Here is a 13,262-nt window from a genome sequence, read left to right as displayed (position 1 = left end):
TTCATGTGTTCTTACACCAGCGATCACAGAGCAAGGTGTGGGGATCAGGCGACCCATGCAAGCCCTTGGTGACTTGGTTTCCGTGTCATCTTCTTCTTTATTTACTGGGTGTTTTTAGTCAGAGAGACTAAAGCAAGAATCCAGAGGAAAAAGACGGTGGCTTTTTTTATATCCTCTGGTGACAAATACAAACTCTGTGGTTACAGATAAGTGCACAGACTCCGGGAGAGAGGAAAATCTGTTGCTACCATTTTTCCCGCTTCTTAGGGACGGGAAACCAATACAACAAGGTTAGGGTGGCATCAGAAACCGGGCAGGAGAAAGAAAAGGAGACCAGATACAGCAGCCCAGGGTCTCTTAGGCTTAAGCCACTGAGTGTTAGTTATAGATAAGGCCCTTCAAAGACTTTGTTTTATTCCTTAAAAAACAAGCTGGCTGGAGCCAGCGCTGTGAAAGCTGCTTCCCAAGGCCAATATTGCCTGTCCAGATGATCCCGTAAATCCACTGAGGTCCAGCTTTTCGTTTGGCCTCCCCAGCAGACCTGACCTTGCAGGAATATTTTCTTGGCATGAACTGCAGAGAAAACTATGAAAAGAAGTTATTAAACACTTTCAAAGGAGACGAGCGCAGAAGAGTTTTCTGTTTCTTGCTCTCTACTCGGTGATAAAGAGACGACAAATTGCCAGAGTTTCATAAAACCACATTTGTTAATGATCTAGAAATGCGAAGCCTGGCTACAGATGTATGCTGTTCTTTTGAAGGAGGTTCTGGTGGCTTCTGCAAAAGAAAACATAGAAACCTCATGCGAATAATATGCTAAATAATTAAAAGAGATGTTTTCTGACTCCTTCGTATTACGGATGAGGGTGGAAGACAACAAGGGGATTAACGAAGGAAGGAAGATAAAGTGGAGAAAAAATTCTTATATTTCCAGTAAAAGCGATGAGTTAACTACAAGGAGATTTAAAACAAAGAGAAAAAAAGGAAGCTCGGTGCTTGGCCCTGGCAATTATTCCTAAATTTGGACGCAGAGGACACAAAATAGAGCTATCTGTGTCAGGAAGTTTGCCCATCGGGGTCACAGAAAAGCAATAGCTCTCTTGTCTCTCTCTTTCTCTCAATGTTCTCCGTCCCCTTCCTGGTATCAAAGGTAGATAGATATGTTTCCCCCAACATTTTTAAGACAGAAGTGTGAATCATCTCAGCAGCTGGTGCCTTTTCAGGAGCTTGACACCTCTGAGAAGCAAGTGCGGAGGAAATCCAGGAGCTGAGGTGTGCACCTGCCCTGAGAGATGAACACACAATGCAATTGCACCATCCCAAGAGAAGCACTTCGTGGAGATTTTCCACCCCTTCTTGATTTAACTTGGGCTCTTTTCCTTGTAAGTGACAAGAGAAGTGGAATGTGAGTCCACCCACAGGTTTTAAAGCCTTTTGATATATCAACACCCAAAGTGAAGGATGCAACTCCGGTCGGATCCACTGCTCACATTGGTTCCTTTAGGCCGCCCGTGTCCTCTGAAATCAGCCTACAAATGCTTTGGGCTGCTAACAGACCTCAGGCTTTGCATAAGGACACACAGGTCTAAATGAAATTTGGGTGTCTCAGTCAATGCACAGCTTCAGTCCAAATAACTTAGCCATCACCAGACCCAGTGAAAACCCACCTAGAGGAGCTTCAAGGGGATGGAGAATGACCATTAGGGCCTCACGTGCATCAGCACAAAGAATTTCCTGTCGGTTTACTGAGATTCCTCAGATTTTCTGGGAATTTTTAGTTCAAATAGCTTCAAATCTGTGGAATCACCGTCCCTGGAGGGGTTGAACGGATGTGGAGATGAGGTTGTCAGGGACATGAGGCAGTGCCAGGGTTGGGGTAACAGTTGGACTCGATGACCCTGAGGGGCTTTTCCAACCAAACTCATTCTATAATATTCCCATTTGAAAGCTGGGACTGCAATCCCAGGTGTGCTGAAGCCCAAGCCCAGACTCTGGCTTACTGCCCTAGCCAGTTTACATCCCTTGCCTGTGGGTAGGAAGTGTGATTAAAGTGTGTCCAAATTTGGAATTACTTTATCTGTGCAAATCTAGATTTCAAAATTGGGGTCACCCAATTTGGGATTTCAAAGGCAAGTCTCCATTTTTCCTTCCCCAAGAAAAATATTCTGACATTCTTTTCCTTTGACCTTCTTGAAATGTTTTAATAAGACTGAAACAATCCATATTAACTGAGATTGAAATGTTTCATTTCCACACTACCGCTCCAATTCCTGCATGAGACGGTATGAATAGAGCACAGCAATTTTACAAATGGTTTCAATAATGTCCCACTAAAGTGTGCCAAAAATCAATTTCTGAACAGAGGACGCTTTTCTTGAGAAAATATCCCTGCAGCTGTAATGCCAGGTTGTTTCGAGAGGGTGAGATCAGAGGACACCCTACAAACCCCAGCGATCCAGCAGCACCTGGGGGGTGGGAGAGTGGGAATGAGCCCCCCGAGTTTTGCTTTGTTTTTGCATTGCGGCGTCTTCATCCTTCGCGGCAACTCCTGCCGCTACAACGGGAGTAATGAAAATAATATTAACAATGGGGTTTGGTCCCTCTGAATTCGAATTCGTGCCTCAGCAGGGCAGGATTTTCATGCCCCTTTGGGTATCTGGGAGGTATAAGGTGCGCAGGCTCCTTTAGGAGACGCACCGATGGGGCTGGGAGGAGCAAAGACATTTGGGGCGCCCAGTTTTCCAGCTCAGAAATCCTCCGACCATCTTGAACAGGGTGACAGCCTCTGAACAGGTTCCCTTCCCACTTAAACACCAGCTTTTCACCAGGAATATTAATATTTCCAGCATAACTGGGCATTGACAGCGAGCAGTATATGATCAGCGACTGCCCAGATATGATCACAGAATCCCAGAATGTCAGGGGCTGGAAGGGCCCTGGAAAGCTCATCCAGTCCAATCCCCCCATGGAGCAGGAACACCCAGCTGAGGTTCCACAGGAAGGTGTCCAGGCGGGTTTGAATGTCTGCAGAGAAGGAGACTCCACAGCCTCCCTGGGCAGCCTGGGCCAGGCTCTGACACCCTCACCCCAAACAAGTTTCTTCTCCTATTTAAGTGGAACCTCCTGTGTTCCAGTTTGCACCCATTGCCCCTTGTCCTGTCACTGGTTGTCACCCAGAAGAGCCTGGCTCCATCCTCCTGACACTGCCCCTTTCCACATTGATCCCCAGGAATGAGTCCCCCCTCAGTCTCCTCTTGTCCAGCTCCAGAGCCCCAGCTCCCTCAGCCTTTCCTCACACGGGAGATGCTCCACTCCCTTCAGCATCTTGGTGGCTGCGCTGGACTCTCTGCAGCAGTTCCCTGTCCTTCTGGAACTGAGGGGCCACAACTGGACACAATATTCCAGGTGTGGTCTCCCCAGGGCAGAGCAGAGGGGCAGGAGAACCTCTCTGACCTACTGACCACCCCCTTCTAACCCACCCCAGGTACCATTGGCCTTCCTGGCCACAAGGGCCCAGTGCTGGCTCATGGTCACCCTGCTGTCCCCAGTACCCCAGGTCCCTTTCCCCTACACTGCTCTCTAATAGGTCATTCCCCAACTTACACTGGAACATGGATACAGTATTTAAGGCTTTTGTGCCTGGCTGTTATTGATAATATTTAGGTAGGAAGATTTAGGCCTTTTGTCTTGTCTGCTCATTGCCAAACGGGGATCAGGCTATTTTCTATCCCCTTTTCCATAAATCGCAGCATTCGGGCTGGATATATCTCCCAGAGACCAATATGCGCAGAGAGCTGCGCCGCCCTCCGCGTGGGGAGAGGATTTTCACATTGCTGCTTGCCAGGTGCATTCTTTCTTCCTTTAAATCTTTATTTCTGTCTGTACCTTTTCTCTCTTCTCTGCACAAAAATCTTCCTGCCACCTCCTGGAAGAATCTGCAATTGCTGCAGCACCTCTGCAAAAGGGGAATATTTCTGTTCTTTTCACAGAAAGAGCTAAATATCAGTGCTTTCCCCTACTCATTGTTTTCCCTTCAAGGAAAAGACAATAAGAGAATTCAGCTAAAGCGCAGGAAATTAGTGAGACTGAATAAGATAAGTAACCGCCTTTGTGCGTGTGTTCAGTCGACAATACAAAGTTTGGATGGGTATTGTTTGTGTTACAAAATGAAGTCTGTATTAGGTGTTATGCAAACACGCTAAATTACCTCTCTCTCCAAAAACGTAAAAATCAGAGTAGAGATAAATGGTACTCATTTGGTAAACTGCCAATAAATTTTGAAGCTAAAAGGTAACAAACTAGTTTTGGCAATCGGATAAATACTGGAATGTGATTTCAGCAGGTTAACTGCTCTCATTTGGGATAAATACATTTAACATCGACTTTGTTTCAGCTGAAATCTTACCTGGGGTAATCCCCTCAGTCTTGGATGCTTACGTTGCCCATGAGCATCATTTTAGCTCACCCAGACTCCCATATCTCTCCAGTCAGTTTTATTTACCAGCTTTGGACAGCAAACACAAAACTGCCTCGCAGGTCGGAGACAGAGGAAGTGCTGAGGTCAGGGAGCGATGCTGGGTAGCAACACAATTCGCCTGGATTTTTATGATAATCATTATGTCAAAGCTCTGTAGAATCTCTCATCTATTTATCAGAAGTCAATTCTCCGCAGAGATGAGTACATACAAATCTTGCAGCAATCCTTTGAAGTTTCAATATTTGGTGTACAGGGGCCAATTTCATCCATCCTGAGCCCGGATCTTCAGCTGGCAGAGTCTCTGCCCCATCTCCATCTCACTCCTCCTCTGCAGCTCCCATTGACACCCAAAAAATGGTGTTAGTGGGTAACAAATGTCTTCAATCCCTCTTGCACTCAGAGGGGTTTTACGTTTCATTGATTTCGAGGTTGGCATTTCTCTATTAAATCCTTTTGCCGCTTGGAACTCCCTCATCTTTAAGCAGCTCCTTTGAATACTTTGCAGGTTTTTTCCTCCCTAGAGGATGATTCTTTTTTTCAAAATCAGCTTCCCAGTCCATGCCACACAGTTTGTGTCGCTCGTAGAGGATATTGACCATCTAGAATAGGAAACAGAGAGCTAATAAAACCTCATTTTCTCTGGGTTTGGGTCCTTCCCTTGTAGACCTTTCAATCCAGCTGCACTTCTGCCCCACCACTGATTCCCAGAGTTTCCCTCTGTTTCTCACGTCTCACTGGAGATTTTAGCGCAAAAACAGGTGAATCCATGAAAAGCCATTAATATTTTCTCCAGGGCCGCTTGTTCTTGCCAGGAGCTGCGTTGTGCCCCTTTCACATCTGGCTGAATTCAGCCTTTCAGAATGGTCCCAACACCTTATGTCCGCTGGAGACCACATTGAATTCCTCCAGTTCTCCCCATTTCTATACGGTCTCATGTCAAAGTGAGTTTTTATAATCAATTCTGAGGTGGCTTGTACTGAAAATTATCATTGAGTGCCCTTTTTTGAGGAGCACAGCATTACCAGGGATGTCTCTGGGGAGGTGGCAGCAGCTCCAGCTCACACCAGTGTTCCTGGGTGAATGCTGAGCACTGCAGCTTCAGCTGCTTTGAGATGATGCCTTCAAACACCAGGGGACACTGCAAGACTGAGCAGTGACCAGGCCAGACATGGCCTGGATGGCATCTGTTGCTCCATATCCCTCCATAAACAGCTGTGATGAACAGCAACCCCCCTGCGTTTCGCTCCTCCGGGCTTGGCAATGTCACTTCAAAGTGTCTCCATGGGGTGGGGGACCAGAAGAGCAGGGTGCAAGAGGACATTTTGCCAATCTTGAAGGGTGACATCCTGCAGAGTGAGCCCTGTGAAGAAGAAAGAGGGGGGATAGTTGGGTTGTGCATCCGAGGAGGACCGTGCCATGCCTCAGAGTAATGTCTCAGCCCTTGCCTTGTGCATCTCGGCCAGGGAGGGACACAGAAGCTGCCAAAGCAGACGCTGGTGTGGCGGGGTGAGAAGGAGGTGGGAGACACCTGGGGGCTGATGTGGGTGAAGCTGGAGGGGTCTGGTGACAAGATCTGGAGCAGCATGCTGCAATGGGAACAGCGGGCCTGAGCCCGGCTTGACCTCCCTGTCGATGCCAAAAGCATCTCATCACCGCATCACTCATGAACACGGCCATCTGTTTTCTCTCCAAACACCTTGTAAGGATCAAGTGTGGGCTAAAAGTGACGGAAATGCTCAGCTGCTCGGAGCAGAGCTCACGCTTTCCCTGTGAGACGGATCAGATGGCTTTTCAGTCCAGCGCCTTGCTGTGTCAGCCCTTCCGAGGATCCCCCCGTGAAGCACATCAAAATAACTCTCGTCTCTCCCCTTTGCATGGCCCTTACGTTCTGATCTTTAATTACACAAGCCTCATTTGCCTTACGGGAACCCTGCTCGGTGTTCGACACCATAGGATGTGTTTCACCTCATGGTGCCACACTCGCAGTGGGCTGGAAAGCAGCTGTCGCCACCCACCCAAACTGGTCCAGAAAGGACGTGACAGCGCTTACCAGCGGGTTAAACAGCACGGGAACGTGGGGAGACAACGAAACCGAAGTCAACAAGGCTCAGATTAAACTGGAAGAAAACCGCGTGCTTAAGTGAATCAGGGTCCACAAGCCCCTCACAGGGTGTCACTTAATGGGACGATGACACATCAGCCAAGGATGGTGATGCCGGGTGGGATGAGGGCATCTCCATGGGGTGGGGAGGCACGGGGCTTGTGAGGATGCCAGAGCTGGCAAAGCAAGTCATGGCCATGCACCCAGCCTGCTGGGCTCTGCAAACGCCCCTCCCATACAGTAAATCCCCCCCCACAGTTAAAAACAGAGCTGTTTGCTTTCATGAGATTGATTGCACATTTAATCAGTCGCCGTTCGTATATACAGTATCGCTGAAAGGGAGAGATAATAAAGAAATCATTCATTTAAAGGAGTAACTGCATTGCAGATCAATTTCTTCAAAACCTTCATGTGCACAGAAATCCTATGGGATGAATATTTCATAAGGGGAATAACACTGTTAAATTAATAAAAACTCTGCATGCCTAGTTATGAACTACAATGATTGCCGAAGTTGTTATAAAAAAAAAATATATAATCCTGTTCGTACTTTGTACATCAATTTATGACAGAGTCATAGCTGGACCCTGGGGGAAATGGAGAAGAAAAAGGGACCCTTTTGATGTGAGGCGTTTTCAGTAAGTAATAAGAGTTGCATGGACACGGCTGCTCTCCGAGGACAGGCAGCCGCCCTGGCAAGGTGAAACTGCTTTCTCAAGTGGGAGGATGGACATGCTGAAATTAATTATGCTGAATATTTCTTTCTGCCTGGTTCAGGCTGCAGGTGAGTGACCTGAAGAGCTGGAGTGACCTGAAGTGTTGGATGAGATGGATAAGTGATGTCTCCTTCACCCACCTCCAAACCCTCCTGGGTATCTCGAGTCCCAGGACCACATCTTAAGCTTTCCAGGGGAAAATAAACTTCCACTGGATAATTTCCAGCCCTCTCTGCCTCTAGATCCATCCTTCCCATCTTTACAAAAGGTCCCAGCGGGTCACCCAGCCAGGTCCTCGCAGGCTTGGTGGTAACTTCACCAGGGCTTCTCTCCCACAGAAGCTTAAGAGGAACTCAGCAGCTTTTACCAGCGAAAGACAGAGAAGGCTCGAAGCCACCATATTGATCTTCCCCTTTGAAATTTTCCTACGTAGCGCCGAATAAAAATAGGACAAAAATACGTATCAACGTTTTCTACTTGTAGCTGATTTGTCTACTCGGCATTATTTTCTTCGGCGGGGAAGAGGGTGAGGCGCACAAAGGGGACAGAGGCACGGGACAAATAAGTAAGAATGTAAAATTGGGTGTTTTGATTTTTTTTTAATGTTAACTAGCTAATGTATTCATAATCTTCCTTGCTTACGACAAAAAAATGAGTGCTTGCCTTTTGAAGCCCTCGTCTGGCAGAGAGAGATAGCAGATTTCTAAGAGCATTTTTTATGCTCCTTTGATGACTGTGAGGGGAAAAAAAAGTATTCAGAGAGCCGAAATGACATTTTTCTATAAATTTCACACAGCTCTGCAGGCATGTAGGCATGGAGGCATTCATTAAGATTAGTTGGAATTACTTAAGCACCGTGAATTTTCTCCATCAAGTTGGTAACTGGAACGCCGCGGATTAGTTATTGATCAGCTGCCATTAATACTTGGGGCTCTTTCCATGCCTGTTGTTGGGCTTTTTGTTGATTCTTCCCCCCTCTCTTGTGCGAGCCGAGTCTGTGAAATTCGCAAATTAAACAGGCGCTCTTCAGTCTCTCCTTTGTTTTTGGGAACAAAAAAAATCAGAACAGAAGAAATAGCTCCTTTGTTACTGCAAATCTTTATCTGCTTCGCCTCACTGCTTCCCCCCTTTGCTTCGTATCACCGAGTGTCGCATCCCGAATTTTGGGTGGTTTTCAGAGCCGGTGCTGCAGCCCTTTGCAGCGGTGCCGCGGGGTGTGTGCAATGGGGTTTTGGCACATGGGGCCTGGCTTCATCCAGTCTGGGCTCATTGCTGCTTTCTTGATTTAGCCAAGGTTGAGAACATCATTTGAACCGCTCGGGACCTTCCAAGATCTCAGTTCCTCCATCCAGCTTGCCAGGCCTTTTGCTTTTCTCTTTATCTTTGTTTCCTATTGAAAACCTCATGGTTTTTAACGACGCTTATTGCTAATGAAGAGCACAGCCAAGGAGTTGGGTCCTTCCAAGCCAAACTCCAGCCCAGCCAAGTTGAAGATAGAAAAGCACTTTTGTACATTTAAGCAACAGGGTCGTCCCCACTTGGGAATTTCAGTGGGACTTTCTCTTCTCCTTCAGATGACTGACCAAGGTCCTCAGCCCTACCATGGGCGTTGGGTCCTCCTCCCACACACCGCTTGTACCTTCTTGTGAGGAGCAATCCTGTCTCCTTTCCTTTCAAATAAAGTTTTTCTGAGTCCTCAGGAGCCTTTTTGGGAAGCTGGTGTTACTGGGTAGATCCTGGACACTAAACCCTGGTGTCTTTGCTGGACCGTTCACAGTCTGCTCGACCTGCGATCGCTGTGCAGAACACAAGGTAGTGTCACCTGGGCGAGAAGAGAGCAGTCCCACAGGCAGGCAGCAGAAAACTTATTAAATTCGCTGCAGGATACACCCCAAAGGAGTTGCACTTGGCTGAACCTCATTTCCAACCACAACCCCACCTCCGGTAGCAACCACGCGTTGGGCTTGAGACGCCAGTTCGTTGTACAGAAACACCAGGACACGCACAGCTCCTGTCACCTTCACCTTTTCCTCCATCTGGTTGCCAAAAAGCCCCTGCACAGAGTCAAAAGAGGCCCCGCGGAGGATTTGCCATGTTTCTTTTCGGAGCATCTGTTCCCCGGCAGGTTTCTAAATAAATGACCAAGGATGACTTTGCAAACGAACAGCATACAAAAGAGCACAAGGCAGCTGGTGCTGCAGGAAGAAAATAAGGCTTCCCAGCCCTGCACGGAGCTCCTGAAATGATTTATGTTCTTCCATGGAGGAAGTGGAGTCAGTGCAGACACCTTGCCCGGTATGTCCTGGCTTGAGCTGTCCCAGGCTGAGTGAAGTTCTAAGAGGTTTCCATCATCTTCAGGGCATGGGGGGTGATACTTTCTGTTAGGAGAACAGAGGCTAAAGTAGCTCAATTTAAATATTCCCATCTTTAAAATGCAATTTAAAGAATGAAGAGATAACAATAGAAGAGCCACGTGTTAGAGACAGGGGAGAGAGAGTAGGAGTTTCTTCCTCACAGGATACACAGCTTGGAGGTGATCAGTCCATGATCATTAGAACCGATCTACTGGGAAGTCACAGAATCACAGAATCATTTTGGTTGGAAGAGACCCTCAAGATCATTGAGTCCAACCACTCCCCCAGCCCTGGCACTGCCCCGTGTCCCTGAGAACCTCATGTCCGTCTGTCCAACCCTCCAGGGATGGTGACTCCAGCACTGCCCTGGGCAGCCTGTTCCATTGCCCCACAGCCCTTTGGGGAAGAAATTGTTCCCAGATCCAACCTCAACCTCCCCTGGGCAACTTGAGGCCGTTTCTTCTGCTCCTGGCGCTTGTTCCTGGGGAGCAGAGCCCGACCCCCCTGGCTCCAAGCTCCTTTCAGGCAGTTCAGAGATCAGAAGGTCTCCCCTCAGCTCCTGTTCTCCAGCTGAACCCCCAGGTCCCTCAGCCGCTCCCATCACACTTGTGCTCCAGCCCCTCACCAGCTCCATTCCCTTCTCTCAACTCGCTCCAGCACCTCAAGCCCTTTCTTGACGTGAGGGGCCCAAAACTGACCGCAGGATTGGAGGTTTGGCCCCACCAGTTCCTATCAGGGAGAGAGGAAGACGTGCAGTTCAAGCACCACATCCTCACTTGGAAGATCCAGGGTTGGGCTCAGCCTGACTTCGTACTTGTGTTTAGACCCACTTGTAACCTTCTATACACCAATTTCTGGCTGTTAAGATGCAATCTATGAAACATTCATGTGCCTTCCTCTATTCAGCCCCTTGAAACTGAAGCATCTCATTACTCAGACAGGCCCCGGGGGCTCCCATGACATTAACCTCCTCTTTAGCCACACCTGCGCTGCCAAAATACCCTTCCCCACACTAGACGCAGGAGCAGAGCCTTTATAAACCGACTGGCAGCTTTTCACCGGAATTTGCGGCTGAGAGAGAGCCGCCAGACTTTTACAAGGCCCAATCCTTCGTGCCATATCAACTCTAATGAACCTGTGGTCCTAATTTTAAGCTAGAATTGGGCACCGGGGACTGCTGTCGAGGAGGAAACGCGGCGTTTGACGTGGAAGCCGTCCTTCGCTTCTGCCGTCTGGCAGCGCACCGGTTCGCAAGGCTGGTAGGAAAGCTCTTAATTATCTCTCCTCAGGGATGTATAAAGTCCCGTGGAATGTCTTGCATGGGATGTCTGCTCCTTTCCTTCACAATCGCTGCTTCATGCAGAATTTGTCCCAAGGGATGCCCGGACGTGGCTGGGCTGGCTTTATGCATCGCTCCGGTTCCAGTTCTACAGGGACACTTCACCTGATGTGTGTTCTCAAGTTCTACTGGGGTCCGCACAAAAGCCAGGAAGAATAATTTATATTTTGCATGGTTTTCAGTTTTTCTGTTCTTCTTATGCTCCCCCTGTCTCGGGGAATCCCAAAACCCTTCTCTGCTTTTGCAAAGATGCTGAGGGCACAGGCGTTACTCTAATAGGAGGTGATGCAGACCGAGCATCGCCAAGCTCTGAGAACGACCTTGCATTTGTATTCCTAGCTGGGTCAGTTTTTAAACAAACAAATGTTATTTCTGAAAGGCTGAGCAATGAAAACATGGAAATGAAGTGGCAAGGTATTTCCTAAGGGAACCGTGTCACGGGAAGAAAATCCTGAAACAATAGTTTTTGCACATTCAAAATCCATCCCTGCCTCTCCCCTCTCCTTTTTTGTATTTTGGCAAGGAAACAGTTCATCAGGTGCGGTCCAAGTCTCTCTAAAAAGCCTTTATGTTGTGGAGGATAGGAAAGGGGCAAAAAGAATATTTCAATGAAAAAATCACTGCTAGAATCATGTTCAATACCTCTGTCCTGGTTTTGTTAAAAACAAGTTTCTCTTTTAGTGAATTTGCTGTCAGCTAAAGCTTCACATTAGCTGCATTTTCCTGGAGAACCAGATCCATGTGTTGGTAAACATAGCAATGGAATGTGAGGTTATTGGTAAGGACAGATTCACATCTCGCAAGAGGGGCAATGAGAAACAGGTGACCAAGAAACTGACCAACTGTGTATAACATCTCATTCACGTGAATACTTCATATAAAAGTGGGAGAGCACGAGAACCTTGGCCCTTTTTTTCCCTTCTGCTTATGGCCGACATTAGGAGAGGACCTTGCGAGTCGTCCCTGCGAACTGAGGCCCAGTGACAGACTGAATCCAGCTCCGGTTGGCTGCAGAGTCCAGCCCAGGACTTTGGGTGCCGGCTCTGCAGTTGCTGGGACTTTCAAGATTGGTTTTGTATATTTTGTATTATTTTCTCTATTTTATCAGTAGCATTAGTAAAACATTTTTAACTTTTCCAACTCTTTTCTCTCTGTCCTCCTTTCCCTCCCGATCACCTGTGCTGAGTGGGAAGTGGGGAGAGGGAGGGGCTGAAGGCGGCAAAGCAGCAGAGGGGGTTAACAATACATTTGCCACGGTTTTATTGTCACCCCGCAATCAAAACCATCGACAACCTCTAACAAACTTAAGGGAGATGTCACCAAGAAACAGGGTCCCTTGGTGGAGCACATGGAGGATGGACAGGAATCCTCACGGGGAGTGGAAACGTCTTGGTCTGTAAGGAGAAAAGACACACAAAGCAAAGATTTTCCAAACCCTCGCTTGCATGTGGAATATCTACAGCTGAGACAGGCTGCGGGCAGTCGTTCAGGCGTGGAAGGGCTGCGCTCCCCATCCCACCCATGAACTAATTAGCTGTGAATTAGAAGACAGACACGTTTCTCAAGGTCCATGGGGAACCAAGCCACCAACCCACTCTCCATGCCAAGTTTCCTGCTCCCGAAGCTTTGGGTTAGGTTAAGGAAAAATCTCAGTAAAGCTGCCTCGGGAGTGTTCCAGGCTGCTTCCCACCAAAGCAAAACCCTTCTGCTTGGGGGCTAAGAGCAAGAAGCAAAGGGAAATAAATTGGGCCCAGGAGAGGTCCTTAAACTGCTTGGAGGAGCCGGCAGGAGCTCGTCTGGTCACCCCTCGGCATCTCTGGATACTCCTCAAATCGACAAAGAGCCGTTCAGGCTCGCAGCCAAAACTAATCTCATGTTTTAATGAAGGGCTTGTTGTTCTGGAGGAGGCAGGGGAGAATTGTCAGTGGCGGAGACACCTGAATTAAAACCTAAAACCTGCATTATTCAGCTCGAAATAGCGAGAGCCGCAGCAGAAGCAGAGATGGTTTCTCCTCCCTCCTCCCCAGCCCAGCTCCTGCACCCCATGGCTCATGGGGCCACCACAGCAAACCCTCTTCTCGAGCAGGAAAATGAGCGTCCCTGTCCCCAGAACAGCTATTCGAGGGAGCATGCAGAGACAAACAAAACACAAAAGGTGGTGCATGTGTTTTTACAGGCGGCATCGCTTCATCTCCCAGTTTTCCTCATGACAAATGACTTCTCGAAGAGCAGGAACAGCTTTTCACGCTCGGAAAGTCAAGCTTTCTGAAAGCTT

The sequence above is a fragment of the Patagioenas fasciata genome, chromosome 9 (assembly GCF_037038585.1).
Source record: "Patagioenas fasciata isolate bPatFas1 chromosome 9, bPatFas1.hap1, whole genome shotgun sequence".
NCBI classification, from domain to species: Eukaryota; Metazoa; Chordata; class Aves; order Columbiformes; family Columbidae; genus Patagioenas; species Patagioenas fasciata.
The sequence above is the reverse complement of the archived record's forward strand: the minus strand, read 5'-3'. Positions refer to the sequence as shown.